The 19,739-nt window shown below is 44.7% G+C and overlaps 3 protein-coding genes across 5 annotated transcripts in view; 1 reads left to right on the top strand and 2 right to left on the bottom strand.

Annotated features, from left to right (window-relative positions):
- LOC310709079 (tigger transposable element-derived protein 1-like) overlaps positions 1 to 19,739 on the bottom strand; it is an 877,074-nt gene that overhangs the window by 321,432 nt on the left and 535,903 nt on the right. The gene's annotated exons all lie outside the window — the stretch shown is intronic.
- Positions 1 to 19,739, top strand: part of TGIF2 (TGFB induced factor homeobox 2) — a 353,736-nt gene that overhangs the window by 139,972 nt on the left and 194,025 nt on the right. The gene's annotated exons all lie outside the window — the stretch shown is intronic.
- DLGAP4 (DLG associated protein 4) overlaps positions 1 to 19,739 on the bottom strand; it is a 317,667-nt gene that overhangs the window by 117,689 nt on the left and 180,239 nt on the right. Inside the window, exon 3 of one of the 3 annotated variants that reach the window (XM_083507990.1) lies at positions 5,203 to 5,293. The exons of the other annotated variants lie outside the window; for them this stretch is intronic. The gene's annotated coding sequence lies outside the window, so the exon portion shown is untranslated. The remainder of the gene's footprint in view (positions 1 to 5,202; positions 5,294 to 19,739) is intronic. 3 annotated transcript variants of the gene reach the window in all.

Here is a 19,739-nt window from a genome sequence, read left to right as displayed (position 1 = left end):
ACCCTTTGGGAAGTTTTTTTGTGCTCTATTTTGCCATTTTGCTGGGGAATGGGCAGACTAGTTTCTGCTTTCAGGCATGGGAAAGGATGTTTTTGTGTTTAGGTTCTTGGTGCTAATGTTGTTGTTGAGATCCTGCTGATTTGTATTTGGGCTAAGTTGTATTTTGTTTGAAAGAAAGTTGACTTCGTGTGTTAACCTTTGTGAGCTGCTTTGAAGGCCTTTTTGGTCAGAAGGCAGCATAGAAATAAACTACAATGTAGGATTTGTTTTGCCTTTGCCGGGTGCTTCTAAGGAGTCAAGGCCTTTTTCTTACCCTCCCCCCAACACTGTATCTGGCTTTCTTCTCCCCCCTTTACCTCTTGTGTTAGTGAAATTCTCAACTGCAGAACTGACTGGGCAAAGTGAGGCAACCATTCAGACAACAGATGCTTGGGACCACGGAGAAGCAGCAAAGCGTTGGAGGACAAAGGAATATATGAAGCTTCCTTATATTGAGTCAGACCATTGGCCCATTACTATTGTCTACAGTGTCCGGCAGGTGCTCTCTAGGATTTCAGGGAGTCTTTCCCCAGCCCTACCTGGCAATGTCAGGGATTAAAACTGGGACTTCAGCATGCAAAGCAGATGTCCGGCCCCTGAGCCACAACTTTTCCTTGTAGGTGTTTGTGCTGTGCAGCCAGCCTTGCATCCCAACAGAGTCTTTTGGCCTTGGGTGCTGTCCTATTGCCAGTGCTGAATTAAGATTCAGCTGCAAGTCTGCTTGGCTCCTGCACATAGAATGTGTGCTTAAAGAATTGTAGAACTGCAGAGTTAGAAGGGATCCCATGGGTCATCTGGTCCAGGCACAGGCAAACTCAGCCCTCCAGATGTTTTGAGACTACAGTTCCCATCATCCCTGACCACTGGTCCTGTTAGCTAGGGATGATGTAGTCCCAAAACATCTGGAGGGCTGAGTTTGCCTATGCCTGATCTAGTCCAGCCTCCTGCAATGCGGAAATCTCAACATGTGCCCCTAAGCATGAAGTGGGCAAGGGTCTAAGGGCTGCAACAGACCAGCATGTGCTGCCAAGTGTTTAGGACAGTCTTACCAACCTGAGCTCTCCACATGTTTTTGAGTACAGCACCCATCTATCCCAGCTTGCACAGCTAGGATGCATGAGAATTGTAGTTCAGAACTTCTGAAGGGCACCAGGTTGGAGGAGGCTGGCTTAGGATCCTGTGACTGTCCTTCACACTCTACATATTTACTGTAGGACATGAAGATATGACCTTAAACTGGAGACAAGATTGCTGTTTAAAGTGTGAAGCAGCTTTCGGCTAGGTCATATCCCGGTCATCTGTAGTAACTGACGCATAACAAATGCTTTTGAATTCCATTTCTCCGCAAAGTTTTCTCAGGTGAAGTGGGGAAGGAGGAGGAAAGAGCCTCCCAATTCTTTAATTTGTTTCTGTATATCTGCTTGTGATGCTTATCACCTGCCAGATGCCATCAAGCCCTTTTGTGTATGTGCAGCTGGCTGCTGGGTTGGGGGGGGGTAAGTGGTTGAAATGTGACAGAGGCTTTTTGACTTCAGGTGTTGAGTAAGCTGCAGAAGCAGATGAACCCTTCCGAAAGAGAGAAGAACCTATTTTAATGCAAATGTCTCCGGGAATAAAACGAAATCCTGTGGGAACAAAAAAAAACCTTCGGAATCCGCAGAAGCTGCACAATCTATTTGATTGTCCCTAAATAGATATATTCTCTCCCTCCTCTCCCACCCCGCCGCTGCCAAAGTTATCCAAGAGATGTCATCTGTTCAGTAAAGAGAACGCTCACATGCAAAGTAGGTCAAATCAGAACACATACACACACAATGTGAAAAACAGGGAAACACTAAGCCCAAAGATGGCAGGGTGGGGAGCTCACAAAGAACCGCATGAAATATTAACATTTCACTTACAAATCTGCATAGGCGCTCATAAACAATGGAAATGGCTGAGGGAACAGGTAAATATTCGAGTGGAATGAGGTGCTTTTGTCTGGTGTGATGGGCCTAAATCGACATTTTTCATAATATTAAGGCTAGCCTGTTTAAATGGGAAGTAACCAGGTTTTTTTTTAAAAAAAGCCAGAACTCGCTGGAACTCAATTCTGGTACCTTTCAGGTGGGTGCCATTGCCATTCTAAGAGAATGAGGGAGGTGTTCACGGTGAGTTGTGGCACCTCTTTTTCTAGAAAAACAGCAGTGGTAGTAACTGAACAGAATCAGTCCCACTTCTAGCACATTCAGTAATTAGAGGGCCCAGGGAAGGTTTACAGCTTTTTGGCTTTGCAGTGAGAAGGGAGGCGGAGCTACGACCTATGCATACAATTGCTATCGTAGAGAAGGAGAAAGGGCTCCTGACAAAAGCAATGCATGCTGTGGTTAGTCTCAAGCAGGCAAGGGCCACATTCACACACCGAAAGCACTACCATACCACTTTAAACAGTCACAGCTCCCCCCCAAAGAATCCTGGGAGCTGTAGTTTGTTAAGAGTGCCAAGAGTTGTTAGTAGTTCTTCTCCCAAAGCTGTAATTCCCAGAGCGGTTTAACAATCAATCCCCCTTTAAAGAAATCTCTGGGAATTGTCACTCTCTGAGGGGAATAGGCATCTCCTAACAACGCTCTCAAATTACAGCTCCCAGCATTCTTCAGGGGAAGCCATGACTGTTTAAAGCAGTATCACAGCACCACTTTAAATGTATGTTGTGGATATGGCCAAGGCCTTTCTTTAATGGAGGCCTTCCATTGGATCAGGCGAGAGGGCTCAAGTCTCTCAGCATTTTCTTCATAGCCAGACACAAGAGCAGTACAGAACAGATTGTAAGATTAAGAACACTTGGTGTCTGTGCTTGTCTCAGTGGCATTGTTCTGAAGGACAGTTCTTACACCAGCAAACTGTTCAGGACAGCTGGTGTGATTTTCTTCCTTTGCACTGTCAGGATGTCCTTGGCAATGTCACGTGACGATTTTGTAGCAATTTGGCTTTCTCATTGGGATTGGCTCTACTGTCATTGTCATGTGATGTGCCTTCTGGTTTTCTGATGGGCTGAGCACACCTGCTACAATGCAGCAGGGTGCTTTATCCAACTCCCCCCCATTTTCTACAATGAAACTTTTAATCTAAAGGAGAAGTGGAGAACGCGGTGGCCCTCCAGATGTTGCTGGACTTCAGCTCCCATTATCTCTGATCATTAGCCATGCTGGCTGGGGATGAGGGAGTTGCAGTCCAGCAAGCTCCCAAGCTTCGCACTCCAATCTAAAATAACAAAAGTGCTGAGTCATGCTTTCCTTCAGGTCAGCTGCTCGAATTCAGTGCTGTCTGAAGCTGTGACTTATCTGTCCTGCTCCTGTGGTGTCATACGGCATTAGGGAATAGACAGGTGGGTATAAAGGTAAAGGTAAAGGGACTCCTGACAGTTAGGTCCAGTCGTGACCGACTCTGGGATTGCGGCGCTCATCTTGCTTTATTGCCCGAGGGAGCCGGCATACAGCTTCCGGGTCATGTGGCCAGCATGACTAAGCCACTTCTGGTGAACCAGAGCAGTGCACGGAAACGCCGTTTACCTTCCCGCCGGAGCGGTACCTATTTATCTACTTGCACTTTGACGTGCTTTCGAACTGCTAGGTGGACAGGAGCTGGGACCGAACAACGGGAGCCCACCCCGTCACGGGGATTCGAACCGCCGACCTCCTGATCGGCAAGTCCTAGGCTCTGTGGTTTAACCCACAGCGCCACCCGCGTCCCATTGGGTATATGTTGCCTCAAATAGCCAAGTGGGGAGGTTTGGTAGATCTAATTAGCTCCATGGGCTGGAATTCCCCATCTATGCTCTATAGTGTATGACAGCCCATAGGCACACACTGGCTGAAAAAATGCACTGAATTAATCCATTCTCTCTCTCTCTCTCTCTCTCTCTCTCTCTCTCTCTCTCACACACACACACACACACACACACACACACACACACACTAGAGGCTAGACCAGAATGAATAAGTCATCCACAAGAACAGTGGAAACTCTATCAGCTTAGCATAAAAGAGGGCAGGAGGTTGCTTTTCCAAAGACCTGTGATAGCTCTGCTTGCAACTGAGATTAACCCATCACATTATTGTGAAAGCCCCTCTGAGGATAAAGCTCCGGGTGACAAAACCTGGAAAGCATTTTCTTGCCTCCCTAGCTAATCAAACTAAATCACTGTAAACAAAGCAAAAAATTGCCTCTGGACAGCTATGAAAGATTTCAGTCTACAATGCATTTAGGTATTAGGGGACCCTTCCTTTGTCCCAAACTAGGTCAGTCATAGACGAGATGTTGCTATAGTAATTTTCATACTATTTTATCATTCTCACTCCCCCTCCCTGCAATTTACATGGATTGCAGGCTACAGTGAAGGCTGTCATCCTGTCCTTTGAAGATCAGCTTTAGCCCAAATTTAACATGGTATCTTCTTCAGTTGTTCCTTGGCCTGCTTTCCTTTGTACCATGAGAACAGAGAACAAATGTGCACCATTAGCACAACACCTACTCCTCACCTTTGTCCTAATTTCACACAGAATATTTGTACAGCCAGCCCAGCAGCTGACAAGAACTTCAGGGCCCCAGATAGAGATCTTAAGCATCACTTGGTTTTTTTGTTTGTTCACATATCTGGAAATTGGGATAGGGAACTAGGGATAGGGTAGAAATTTGGCAAAAGTTTGCATTTAAAGGCAAACCTACCAAATCCAGACTTTTCAAAAGAATGCGCAAATCGAGACACAGGCACCCTTCAAAATTTGCACCCAAATTTGCAGCCAAGTTATGGGCGAAACCCCCCCTGCCCAGTAAATAGTAGGGTAAAATGTGTGTGTGTGTGTAAAATTTGTAAGAACAACATACAAAGATGTGTCATATTAGAGGAGATCTCTTGCAAAAATTGCATACAACAAGGTCTACACTAGGATAAATTTGTGCTAAAATGCTAATGAATTTTCATGAGGATATTTTTTCAATTACAAATTGCTGCAGGAATGAGAACTGGACTTTAGACTAAAAAAGAAGAAATAGAGAGAACCAACATTAACCGATCAACTCATCCCTACTTGGAACCTTCTGCATCCAAATTGTGTTCTCTACCACTGAGCTACACTCCTCGCTCACAACTGTGCAGTTGCAGAAAGAACAGCTGAAAATGCAGACCTGGGCCATGCTGTATCTCTCATGCCTCCCTGTAGCTCAGGGCTGAGTCATTTCTGTCCCTCTGAATTCCAGGCTTGGTCCTCATGAAGATCTAGAATTTCAAGATGAAAAAAGGGTTTAAATTATCTTATTCTCTTTTTAGCCTGATAATGGGAGGGGGGGTGAGAGAGAGAGAGAGGGAGGAGGAAGTTTTATGTATTGATGGAAAACTGTGGTCCAACTGGAAAACCTGAGTTGAGTTACAGAGCTATCCAGCAAAGTGTTCTCCAGATGTTGCAGACTAAAACTCCTACCAGCCCTCACAAATTTAGCCAATAGTTAAGGATGATAGGGTAGGGGCTGTAGTACATCAGATCTGGAGGGCACCTTGTTGACTTCTTTGTTTCTTAGCAAATTTGCACAAGTCACAGAAGGAGTGAAGCTCCCCCCCCCACTTTTTCTTCTTCTTAGGGACACTGCAGAATTCTTTGGCAAAAATTTGTTGCAGGGCTTAATTATTGTGCTGAACTCCAAGTTGCAGGGCTTTGAATTTTTGCTTATATGCAAACTTATTTGCTGTCTAGTTCTATGCACATTATTCCTTAAGGGAAAACAATGTCCTGCTGACATCAGCTGTATTATTTCTGCTAAGTCACTGCACTTCAGCTTACGAAGAACTTTCTGCCCATGTTCTCTTATCTGTTATCTGACCAACCTACATCTTGCCCTCAGGGGGGAAGAGAGAGAAGGTGGAACAGCCTGCTGGGATGCCCACCATGTAGCTCCTCATATTCCAGCTGAGATGTCTTGTCTCCCTCCCAAAGCTGCTGCCATTGAGCTCGTACTCCAGAGACATCTTGCCCTGAGAAGAGGAGAGATCTGGCTTTCCAGAAGTTCCCCTTCTTTGCAGTTTGTTTTTGCTACTTCCTTATATTGGTTTAATAATTTTGTGTAAATCTCTTTGTGAGGTTTGCCTGAAAAGTCGTATAGGTAATATATTAAATAAATACCATGCTGGTTGATTTTATTGGACAAAGAAGTATCCAGAAACAAAAGCTTTAATTCTAATACATTGGGGGAGGGATTGGCAACCCGTCAAGGCAATTGGTGGGGATTTGGAATTCTATTCCTTGACACCCCCATTTTGTGGATCCAAAGAAGAAGTCACCAGAGCATGCAGTAGCCAAGTCATCTCTGTCTAAAAGGGCCACTGAGTCACTGAGGTCACCTGAGCCTCCAGTGACAATGTTGGATCCAGAAGTATCCCCTAAGCTATGAACCTGCTTCTTCCAGGGCATAGCAAGCCTACCCAGAGCAGGCCATCTCCCCACCTCTTGGATCCAAGAATTCAGAACACATAACACCTCTGTCTTATCAAGATTTGGCTTGAATGTATTGGCACACATCCATATGCTCAGAGGCTGCAATAGGAGAGTCCAGTCTGTAGTGTTTTCCTTCCCCGTTGACTCCCTTGGATTACATAAGGAATAAACAGAAAACAGCAAGTGCCTGAGAAGTTGTTCTATTGATTTTCATGTATAATGTTACTTCTTTTTCTAGCTTTTTTCTGCACTTTGCTCTGCTACTGGTTATAGCTTTCTCTTTGTTTTTGGCATCACTTTGGCTCCAGTTTATGATTTATTTACTCTATTATTTTAGAAGATTTATTTCCCACCTTTTGCTCTCCCCTCCCCCGAACCCCCCCAACCCACACAGTCAAGTGGTCCTCTGTTACCTTATCAATTTGTGAAGTCTAGTTCACATTTTCCCCAACAGTTCAGTAGTTTTTATGTAGTGAAATATACTTGGGCCTGGCTTCACCCATTACTGAAAACCTATGTAGACATTTCTTCTGTGTAGCAAACTGTAATGTGTGAAGTTAGCCAAAAGGTGACTCACTGCAGATGCAAAAGTAGTGCAAAGATAATGGTCTTTTGTTATAGGAATGGAAGAATATTAATCCTTGACATTGATCACTAGTGCTCCTAGTCACAGTCTGCAAAAGCATCACTTGCTCCTTCTAAAGTTCCCAGCTTTTTAGAACAGAACCCCAACATCCATTGCTAATCATGTCAGAATGTATCCTTGGCCAATGCTATCAGCATCCTTTAACATTACTCCTCAGATTTGTCACTGTTGCCATTAAGTATTCATGGGTACTTTCATTCATACTACCAGCATCCATCAGCCACAGTTCTGGCACTCATCAGTAATGCTGTTACTCACCATCTATTAGCAACACAACCATTGACCCTCACCAAGGCTACCAACATTGTTTATCAACAGCACTGGCATTCATCATTAACATTACCCACTTCCATTAGCAGAGCCATGGCCATCTATCACTGTTCTTTCCCCATCTTCCCTCAATACCAGTACTCACTAATACTGCAGCATCTTTTATCAGTGCCAGCAACACATGTCACCAACATCCATCAATACTGCCATTAGCATCTATCTCTTGTGCCACCCATATCCATCACTGATACTGCTGGCATCCATCAATAAGGCCACCAGCATCAATTGCCAGCACAGTTAGAAGATGTTGCCAATGCCCTCCAGCATCCTGTCAGCAACAGCATCCCATGTGGATGCTGTTGGCAGAACTGAGCTACCTTCTAAAGAGGGAGAGCCTGAGGCTCCATCCTTCTACTCACCTTGGAGCTTTCTTAATTTAAAATGCCCCACTGAGACAGTGGAGGAACAAGCCTATTGTTTGTAATTCTGCTTTTGTCTATGCATGCTACAGCAGCTCAAATATAGCTGTGCTATAATTAACTTTAATTAATAATCATCAAGGCAGTGCATACGAGCAATTGTGTCTGGGTTACGCTGACTGCTAAATGGCATTGTTTCCCTTAACTCCACTCCTTGGGAAGTTAGATTTCTGCGTAGGCTCACCCAGTTGCATGGATTCAGCTGGCATGTGATGAAGACAACAATGGTAAGTATGATATTACAGGTGTCAGATTAGCCTTGGCTGGAAGAATTTGCACCAACGGAATGAAAAAGAGTTCTGTGCATCTCTAGACTCCCTAGGTCTCATGAGTGCCATGTAAATGCCCAGTGAATAACACTGATACCATCTAAGAGAGCTGACCTCTTCACACAGACGTTCAGGTTAATGCAATGTCCTTTACAACAACAATGCCTGAAATGTACCAGGAAGACATTGTTAGTGTACATTAATTTTCTAACATTTATACCCCACCTTTCTTCTATCTATAAGACCATAAGAAGAGCCTACTGAGTCTAGGATCCTGTTCCTACAGTGGCCAACCAGATGCCTATGAGAAGCCCGCAAGCAAAACCTGAGCACAACAGCACTTTTATTATGCACTTTCCTGCAACTGTGGTTTCCAGCAACTAGTATTAATTAACTCTATCACAGAACCCAATGCAGTATACATATGAGTCTCAGGCAGCCACCCACCCAGGCACTGACCACACCCAGGCCTGCATAGCCTCAGCAAGGTGGTGGCCTCCTTACTGCTCGTGGACCATAAACAACAGTAGTTCATTTAAGGACAAAATTTGTTGAGGAAAAGATACCTTTTCCTGTGACCAGAAATCATTACAGTGGTACCTCGGGTTACAGATGCTTCAGATTACAGACGTTTCAGGTTACAGACTCCGCTAACCCAGAAATAGTACCTCGGGTTAAGAACTTTGCTTCAGGATGAGAACAGAAATCGCATGGCGGTGGCAGTGGGAGGCCCATTAGCTAAAGTGGTACCTCAGGTTAAGAACAGTTTCAGGTTAAGAATGGACCTCTAGAACGAATAAAGTTATTAACCTGAGGTACCACTGTATTATTAGTTTGCTTCCAATTGTTATTTAAATGGCTGTTTGAAACCTAACCCCCACCCTATTCAAAGAGAATCAAAGGAGTTTGGAGGACTGCCCAGACATTACATCCACTGTTGGCTTGAATGCACTAATACAGGGAGAACAGCAGCAAACCTGCTTCAGTCACAAGCTGAGCCACCTCCTGATGCACAGTGAGAACTCTGAAGAACTTATGCACTTGCAAAATGACCACAGACCATGTGCGCATAGCCTATGCGTGTGCAGTCTTTATGTGCAATACGTCCTGTTTCACTGCTTGAGATGAGACAGGAAGTGCTGCCCCCACCATACTGCTTAGCCTCATCTCATGGGTGGGCCGGGCCTGGTGTACAGAATCTTTCTGAATTTATGCCGAATGCATATGTGGAGGGGGTTTGGACCAAAAAGCATTCACACATACACCTATATGCATTCAGTCAGGATTGGATGTAACATCTTCCCAGTTCCTAGTCATTGCCTTACTCCCTTCCTTCCTTTGACATGACTGACAACTGCCCACTCATATACACCTTCATATGCAGGTAGCAGCATAAGGTGCTGCTTTGCAAAAGTCACCTCACTGAGACTGCGTGGCAACATTTAGCACAGCCCAAGGTACGAAGGGAAGTGCACTGCTCTCCTCTGAACAATCCAAGGGCCAAGGATGCTTGTGGCCTCTGAATAACCCAAGCCTTTGCTTTGCTTGAAGATTCCCCTCCTTTTTTCTCTATTTCAGTCTCCTCTCTCCTTGGGACTTTGATATTGTGGAGGTCCCCTCCCTTCGCTTCAAATCCTTCTGTTCTGCAGTTGGAACAGCTAAATTGTGAGGCCCTGAAGCACAGGATGCAGTAAGTATAGCCAGGAGGGTATTTAAGTAGCTGGATCCTTCCCCTGGATAATATCCACTAACAGAAGTTTGATGGGGAGAATGTGTTTCTTGGCTTGATGAGTCCATTTAGTGTTCAGAAACTAATGACACAAAATACTTCCATTAGAGCAAGGAATGCCCTCAACAACTGACAGAAAAACAAGGCAGATGTGTCAATTACAGAATGATTTGTTACCAAAGACTCTAGATGCTGATGTTTTGGATTAGCTGGGAAAAAAAATATATTTTTGAAGCTTTATTAATTGTTAGCAGCCTTTAGACCCATTAATGAATGCAATAAAATGTGATTAATAGCATATGCTGTATAAATTAGGGAAGAAAACTTGGGGTCATCACAGAAAACCATTTCCTAAGTGGGAAGTTGGCATGGTGCATGTGTAACTACTTGGTAAGCCAGTAACTTGTGTCGCCCTCTTAAGCAGGGAGTCGACTCCTAACATTTTGCTGCTTTTCTGGATGAATGAGCACATACAAGCTGCCAAACAGTTGCAGGGGGAACTTTATCATCCCATGATAGATTCATTGTCTGTATCATACTGCAAAGTTGTGTGATTTCCCAAGACATCAGGTGTGGCAAAATGCTTGTCTGTATGGGCTTGGTTTCTGGTAAGGTGGAGGTGTGACAAGATTCTCCTCACCATTTGACAGGCCACTATGGATAACTGACTTACCATGTAGCTGTGCACATTGGGATACGTTAACCACTTGGTAAACGAAAATCTGTGTGAACTGTATTGGCTTCAGATAGTTCAGAATATGGCTAAGGTAAAGGTAAAGGGACCCTTGACCATTAGGTCCAGTCGTGACCGACTCTGGGGTTGCGGCGCTCATCTGGCTTCATTGGCCGAGGGAGCCGGTGTTTGTCCGCAGACAGCTTCAGGGTCATGTGGCCAGCATGACTAAGCCACTTCTGGCGAACCAGAGCAGCGCATGGAAACGCTGTGTACCTTCCCACTGGAGTGGTACCTATTTATCTACTTGCACTTTGACGTGCTTTCGAACTGCTAGGTTAGCAGGAGCAGGGACTGAACAACGGGAGCTCACCCCGTCGAGGGGATTAGAACCGCCGACCTTCTGATCAGCAAGTCCTAGGCTCTGTGGTTTAACCCACAGCGCCACCCGCATCCCCCAATCACTGGCTAGAACAGGCCAAATTACATTGAAGCACATATTGCTGGTAGAGAAATATCTCTACCAGCTTCCAGTTTATTTCTAGGCACGATACAAGCTGCTGGTCTTGACATTTAAAGCTCTGTTACACCTTGGTATCTGAACATTGTCATTGATGAAACCAGCCCCTGCCAAGGGAGGAGGCCTCCCACAATACCTGGAGCCCCCCTGGATAAGCACTCCAGTTATCTGCTTTGCCTGCAGAAGGAATCAGCAGGATGGAAAGGGATATTCAAAGTGGCTTCCAGGCAGAGAGCTCTGTGGGTGCCCCACAAGGTGTGATCCTCCTGTCCAGACAGCCTCACCTGCTTATCTGATTTTTTTCTGGTGAGCCCTCCCCCTCCATACAGCTCCTTGTCAAGGGTGCAGGGACCCTAGGTATGCCTCTGCATCTGGATGACTTCTTGCTCCCATATGAGCCTCCTGGCTCTTTAAGAGCTACAGCAGAGATCTTATTCTGGCTACTGCCCCTTTCAGATACAAGGTCTAGAGTGACTGGAGGCAGGGTATTTTTAGTGATGGCCTCCTGGCTGTAGAATACTGTTCTCACTTACACTAAGCTACTGCCTATTTTAATAGCTTTTAGATACCAGAGGAAAGCATTATTCTGAGATGTTAATTTTTGTGATTTCTCAGCTTTATAAGTGCTTTTACTAGTGTTACATACACACAGCCTTTATTGCTTCAATCCAACAGTAGGCAGAAGATAGATCAGGATCTACTCATAGATCTCTGAATGAGTCACAATTGTTAAACAATTGGAAGGATTTCTGACTTCCAGTTGTTTCACAATTGCAACATCCATCCAAAACTGATTGCTGAAAGAAAGCAAGGAAAGTTTGGAAGAAAAGCAGGAATGGATGTTTGTGTAACAGGACAGTAAGCTCAGTTCTGGTACTGAAAAATCAAATTCTTGAGCTGAGATACACTCAGGTGCCTCATTTCACAATTATAAGTGCGCATTTGCTCCTAAGCCTAAGTTTTGCCCTAGGTATCTGGGTTCCAGGAGGGGAAAAACCAAAATAGATCCTGCAAGATTAAAGCCACTCTGCTTTAATCTAATGTTTATTGTTAAATTGTGAATGTTTGCTCATTGCATTTGAAACTTTTGCAGAAAGGTGGGATATTAATGGTTTAAATAAAGAATACAATAAATTAATAAATCTGCACCCACTCATTATTAGGGAGGGGGGAATGCCAGGAATGTTCAGATTATTCACACAAACATCAATGTATGGAATGAAAATAAATGATTAGTTTTTCTGAAGAGCTTCCAAACTAGTCCTATCTTTGCTGGCTTGTGCCCCCTCTTTAATATGACTCTAGTGAAGAAAGCTGATTCTTCCTCTACACTCTCTTAAGTGTCAAACATTTGGAAATTAAACAAGTAAGCTGGTGAAAGTATCATGAAACGTTAATGACCCAGAAGGCACATTTCAATTCAGGGAATCCAGAGGAAATAACACACAAACAACAACAGCAGCAGCAGCCCTGGACTAAAGACTTGCAGTTGACAAACACTTTAATTGGTCACCATGGGCACATTTGGATTTCTCAGCAAGTGCCACGGGTGCTACACCTCTCCCCACTTCCCCAGATCAGTCACCTCACCCTGCCCTGAGACGGAAAGGGAGAAAGCACACAGGCATACATTTTGCTTTTCTAAGAGGCCCGAGTAAAAGTCAGATCCAGCAGAATTAACCTGAGCTTTGGAAAACCCACAGAGTTGAAAAAGGAAATGGGAAAGAGTGCCACTCTTCCAACTTCCTCTCTTAGTTCTATGTACCTTACAGGGTCAAAAAAGTAAACATCCTTACTGCCTCATGACAAAGGGAGCAGTGAATGGGGTATGTGTGTGCTCTGAGGTTTTGTGGGCACCAGGAGAAGACCTCAAAGATGCCATCGCACTCATGGGTGCAATGTGTGTGACCCCATTGTTAGAAAATCCTGGCCTTTCAAAAGGGTGCTCACAACTTCTTTTTGTCTCCGCTCCTCTTAGATGGCTCATTTGACTGTAGGACTGCAAACAAATCGACCTGCTCTTCTTCAATATTTCACAATTAGAACCGCTCTAGCTGGCCATGGCAGGAAATAAATTAGGGAGAAAGCATCTGTATTACCTGACCAAGACATCCCAATATTAAACTGTGGCATGCCTGAGTAGCACCAGCTCAAGAGTGCTGTGATTTTTAGGATGGAGTACTGTGGGAGAAAAGCCGGTTAGCCTTATGGCATCTAAAAAGCTAACACCATGATTATAGTGTTAGCATTTGTGAGCCACTGTCCACTTCATCATGCACCTGATGAAGTGGATTGCATCATAATAATATTATGGCTTATGCCAGCACTTCCCAAACCTTTTTGCCCATGGATCACTTCAATATTTATGAGAGTCTTGGTGGACCACTTAATGCTATAGAAATTGTAAAGTGCTGTGCTAGATTCTGTATTATTCCAAATTGTATTTTTACAGGCATACTGCAGACTACCTGAATGAAGTTCATGGACCATTGGTGGTCCATGGACCAGTTTGGCTTATACCATAACAAGTGTCTCAGTTGCTGGGAATCAAAAGTGGGAGAGTGCTGTTGTGCTCAGGTTCTGTTTGTGAGCTTCTCGTGGGCATACAGTTGGCCACCATGAATTCAGGATGCTGGACTAAATGGGGCCTTCTTATGTTTTTAAATTTGCTAGTCTTTTAAGTTTCCACAAGACTCTTTGTTGTTTTTAAACAAAAGCACTGCGTCTGGCTAGAGCCACACAGTTGTACTATACAAAAAAATATAGCCAGCAACCCAACAGCTTGTGTGCTTACATACTATTCCCCACTCCCCAGTTGTAACACAGTTGCTTGGACACACATCATCCATAGAAATGAGGAATATTTATCCCAGCCTTCTGGGGTTGATGGGAGTTGCAGTCCAAAATATCTGGAGAGCAGCAGGTTGGAGAAGGCTGCTTTATATCCCATGGCATGGGTACTATAAATAGCACAAGCCACAGGGATTTATGCACTACTGGACTGGAGCAGGAGTCATGCAGGGCTCCTGACTGCCGCTGGCACAGCTGCTGCCTGCTCCTTGGTTCAGTAGGCAAGAAGAAAATCCACACAAAGGCACAGAAGGCTTCAGATGTGCTACACTACACACTACAGCTGCACTACCTAATACTTTGGACTTGACCTGTGGCACGATTGTCAAAAAAGTTGGCTGACAAACGCTGTTATATAGAGACAAGTTTTTTTTCCATCTGACACACAGTCCTACCACCCAGAGGTGTGAAACTCTGCTGATTCTGCATTGGAAGATAAATGTCTGATTGGAATGATTTGATCTGATGACCTGCTGTAATGTAATGGCTAAGAAGCTGCACTGTGATCCAAGGGGTTGCTGTTTATTAATTAATTAATTAATTAATTAATTGAATTTGTAGACAGTCCTTCATCTGAAGATCACAGGGCGCTTCAAAACATAAAAAAACAAAATGAGAACACAGAATACATAATAAAACAAAAATGAATCAATGATCCCCTTCCCACAAACATAGAATGTTAAGGCCTGGCTAAAGAGACACGTTTTTGCCTGGCAGCTAAAGCTATGTAGTGAAGGCACCAGGTAAGCTTCCTTGGGAAGAGCATTCCCCAAACAGGAGCCACTGAAGAAAAGGTCTGTTCTCATGTTGTCCCCTTCTGGACCTCTTGAGGAGGAGGCACATGAAGAAGGGCTTCAGATGATGATTGCAGGGTTGGTTCATATGGGAAGAGGTGGTCCTTGAAGTACTGCGGTCCTGAGCCATTTAAAGCTTTATGGGTAAAAACCAGCACCAATTGGCAGCCAGTGCAGTCAGGCTAGGATTAGTGTAATATGCTCAAATGTCTTGCTCCAGTGAGCAACCTGGCAACTCAATGCTTGCACCAGCTGAAGTTTCCAAACCATCTTCAGAGGCAGCCCTACGTATAATGTGTCGCAATAATCTTACATACAGGGTACCAGAGCACAGATAACAGAGGTTAGGCTATCCCAGTCCAGTTAATAGGGCAGCTGGGCCACAAGCCAAAGCTGATGGAAGGCACTCTGCACCACTGAGGCCACCTGAGCCTCAAGCGACAGCAAATGACCCAGTCGTTTGTACCCCCAAGCTACATACCCACCAATTATCCCCATCAAGAGCAGGCCCCCTCCCATTCATCTGGTCTAGGGAACTACCCACTAACAGAACCTCAGTTTGGATTGAGCTTCGGTTTGTTGGATCTCATCCAGTCCATTACCAAGGCAAGACAACAGTCCTGCACATCCGCCGCCACACCTGCAGATGTAATGGAAAAATAGAGCTGTGTGTAATCCGCATATTGCTGACAATGTACTCCATAACTCCAGATAACCCCACTCAGTGGTTTCATGTAGATCAGGCTTCCTCAAACTTGGCCCTCCAGATGTTTTGAGACTACAGTTCCCATCATCCCTGACCACTGGTCCTGCTGACTAGGGATCATGGGAGTTGCAGGCCAAAAACATCTGGAAGGTCAAGTTTGAGGAAGCCTGATGTAGATACTAAACAGAATAGGGGATAAAAGTGAACCCTGAGGAACCCCACACTGAAGTCTTCATGGGGCTGAAGAGCACACCCAAAGCATCAACGTCTGGAAATGACCATTCAAGTAGGACCAGAACCACAGCAAAGCAGTACCTCCCACTTCTAACTCAGACAGCTGTTTCAGAGGGATACCATGGTCGAGGATATCAAAAGCCACTGAGAGGTTGAATATAATTAATACATTCCTGGGCACAGGTCATCATACTGGGTGACCAAAGCAGTTTCTGTGACAAAACTGAGCCTAAACTCCAATTGAAATGGATCTAGTTTCCTCCAAGACCTTCTTCCATCTCAAGAACCTTGCCCAAGAAGGGGAGATTGGCAACTGGCTGGTAGTTACTAAGATTTTCTGAATCCAGGGAGGGTTCCTTGCCTCAGCCATGAACACACCAGGTGGTCTTAGGCAAGCCCTTCATCTACAATACAGGCGTAAAACTTTACAGGGCTGTTCTAAGGGTTAGGTGATAATGTCTGTGAAATGCTCTGAAAGCACCATATAAATGTTTAAATACACCAGTCATGTTCATTTAAGTATAAATAACCACATAAATGTTTAAATTCTTAAATGCTGCTTAAACACTTGAGGTTGCATCTGTCTAAATCATACACATAGCAGACCCACTGAAATTAATGGACATAAGTTAGTCATGAGATGCAACCTTTAAATGCTAAGTGTTACCAGCATAATTGTATGGAGGCCTGGTGTCAGTTCATTGTTACCAGCTGAGAAGATCTGGGCAAAGTCTGGAGGCAAAGGGAGCAGACAAAGGTTCCTGCATCCCTCCTATGAAGACAATGTACAAGCCTAGGTTGTAGGATGCTTGGTCCTTGTGACTGTCAAGGAATTTGGGAGACAAATTCTAAGGTCAGGATTACTTAAAGCACCCACCACCACTTCTACCCCCTCGCCACCCAACAGCCATGCACTCATGAATGGACTTATCTAGCCGTGCTGTTACAGGAGAAGAGTTGAAGGGACATGAAGCTTATGTTTGGAACCAAAATTGCCTAAAACTATGAATGGGTGTTCCCCACTGGCTGAAAATGTGCTTTGCTGCTGAATTTTTTATTTTAAAAGATTAGTTGATTGATCTACCGATTAAAGGCTGCTGCCCTACTGGAAAGCCACAAACACAAACAGAATTCCAGAAAAACTGAACATGTGAGATATCCATCCATCCATCCATCCATCTATCTATTTAATGAAGGTAAGAATCAGAAGCCCTGTTCACATCACCAGCTGGGTACACTGAAATGCATAGGATAGCTTTACCCAGCCTTGGGTCTCCAAATGCTGTTGGACCACATTCTCTATCATCCCTGACTCCTGGCCATGCTGGGGATGATGTAGGCCAGCAACATCTGGCTATTCAAAGTCAGAGAAGGCTAGCCTAAGGGATAGGGCAGTGGCAGTAAGTCCTGCATTGCCTTACATTTATTTATGAGCAACATGGTTAAGGTTTCTGTGCAGAAGAGGCAAGGAAAACACTGAAGCAGGGATGGTGCCTGCCACTTCAGTCTCACTGGAAATAAAACTGCTGATGTCATCATGCTGTTATACAAATCTATGGTGCAAACACATTTGGAATACTGTGTACAGTTTGGCTCGCCTCACCTCAAATAGCATATTTTAGAACTAGAAAAGGTTTGGAAAAGGGCAACCAAAATAATCAAGGGGACTCTGTGAAGAAAGGATGCAGTGCTTGGGACATTTTAGTTTAGAGAAAAGGTGAATAGAAGTTTATAAAAATTATGCATTGCATGGAAGAAGAGGATAGGGGGAGGGAAATCTCTCTATATAATAGCACTAGAACTTGTGGACACCCAATGAAGTTGAATGATGGAAGGCTCAGGACAGATAACAGGAAGTACTTCATGCAGCACATAGAATCATAGAATTATAGAGTTGGAAGAGACCACAAGGGCCATCGAGTCCAACACCCTGCCAAGCAGGAAACACCATCAGAGCACTCCTGACATATGGTTGTCAAGCTTCTGCTTAAAGACCTCCAAAGAAGGAGACTCCACCACACTCCTTGGCAGCAAATTCCACTGTCGAACAGCTCTTACTGTCAGGAAGTTCTTCCTAATGTTTAGGTGGAATCTTCTTTCTTGTAGTTTGGATCCATTGCTCCGTGTCCGCTTCTCTGGAGCAGCAGAAAACAACCTTTCTCCCTCCTCTATAAGACATCCTTTTATGTATTTGAACATGGCTATCATATCACCCCTTAACCTCCTCTTCTCCAGGCTAAACATGCCCAGCTCCCTTAGCCGTTCCTCATAAGGCATCGTTTCCAGGCCCTTGACCATTTTGGTTGCCCTCCTCTGGACACGTTCCAGTTTGTTAGTGTCCTTCTTGAATTGTGGTGCCCAGAACTGGACACAGTACTCCAGGTGAGGTCTGACCAGAGCAGAATACAGTGGCACTATTACTTCCCTAGATCTAGATGCTATACTCCTATTGATGCAGCCCAGAATTGCATTGACTTTTTTAGCTGCCGCGTCACACTGTTGGCTCATGTCAAGTTTGTGGTCAACCAAGACTCCTAGATCCTTTTCACATGTACATAGTTAAACTATGGAGCATATTCCCACAGGAGGCAGTGATGGTCACCAAGCTAAAAGGGTAAAGGGACCCCTGACCATTAGGTCCAGTCGTGACCAACTCTGGGGTTGCGGCGCTCATCTCGCTTTATTGGCTGAGGGAGCTGGCATACAGCTTCCGGGTCATGTGGCCATCATGACTAAGCAGCTTTTGGGAAACCAGAGCAGCGCACGGAAACGCCGTTTACCTTCCCACTGGAGCGGTACCTATTTATCTACTTGCACTTTGATGTGCTTTCGAACTGCTAGGTTGGCAGGAGCAGGGGCTGAGCAACGGGAGCTCACCCTGTCGCGAGGATTCGAACCGCCGACCTTCTGATCGGCAAGTCCTAGGCTCTGTGGTTTAACCCACAGTGCCACCCGTGTCCCACGGTCACCAAGCTAGATGGCTTTAAAAGAGGCTTAGACAAATAAATGGAGGAAAGGGCTACTGAAGGCTGCTACCAAGATGGCAATTCTCTGCCTCCAGAAATGGATTCAGTAATGCTTTTGAATACCAGTTTCTGGAGACCACAGGAGGGAAGATTGCTACCATGCTCAAAAACTGTTTGCAGGTTTCCCCGTAGGCACCTGGTTGTCCATTGTGAAAACAAGATGCTGGACTAGACGGGCCATTAGCCTGATCCAGCAGCTTCTTCTCATGTTTTCATGTTCACATGCTCCTTCACTTTTCTGTGTACCCTGTTGGTTGTGTGAACATGGCTTTAGTGGTGGTCAAACAGGAATTCTGCTGTAGAGAAGACAAGTAAGATCTAAAAAGGCTGCCTTCCATCCCAGCATCTCCTTGGAGGAATCACAACAGGGCAGGCTGCCGAAGTTGTCATTGCAGAAAGGTCGCCACTGATCCTGTCCTTGGCTCTCCCACAGGGAGTCATTAGAGCGATAAAGTGTAGCACCATATACTAAATCTGCTATAAAACAAATATTGTCCCCTCTAGAATGACTTCACTATTGATCACGAAAGGAAAAAGAATAAAGCACAGATATAAGGCAGCACTTCTGTGTCCAAGCTGTGAAAAACTGGCATTTGCTTCCTCCAGTGTTCCTTGCCTATGAGTTGCATCACAAGGAGGTCACCAGGGACAGCTTTGGAGGCCTGTACTAACAAAACAATGCTGATAAAATCCAAGTTCAGGCCAATATTGAATTATAGGATTCTTCCTGGAACACTGAAGTACACAGATCAGTACAGCCAGACGCCTCTCTCTCTCTGCCTTACAGAGGGAGGAGAAACAGCCAAGTCCTTCAGGGGTTCTGAAGCCATAATTGTTCTCTTCTCTGCAAGGATCATGATTCCCAATTAATAGTGAATAGTGAAGACCCCTCTGTTTCTTGGCTACACCTTCCAGGAGGCAATCCAGAATCACAGCATCCAAAGACACGATTGGATTCATTTACAGAAAAATCATTCACAGGGTTCCACAGCTACAAACAAAAGCAAAACAAAAACATCTGTACTCCCAGGCCAGACAAA

The sequence above is a fragment of the Podarcis liolepis genome (assembly GCF_965112155.1).
Source record: "Podarcis liolepis genome assembly, chromosome: 6".
NCBI classification, from domain to species: Eukaryota; Metazoa; Chordata; class Lepidosauria; order Squamata; family Lacertidae; genus Podarcis; species Podarcis liolepis.
The sequence above is the reverse complement of the archived record's forward strand: the minus strand, read 5'-3'. Positions and strand labels throughout refer to the sequence as shown.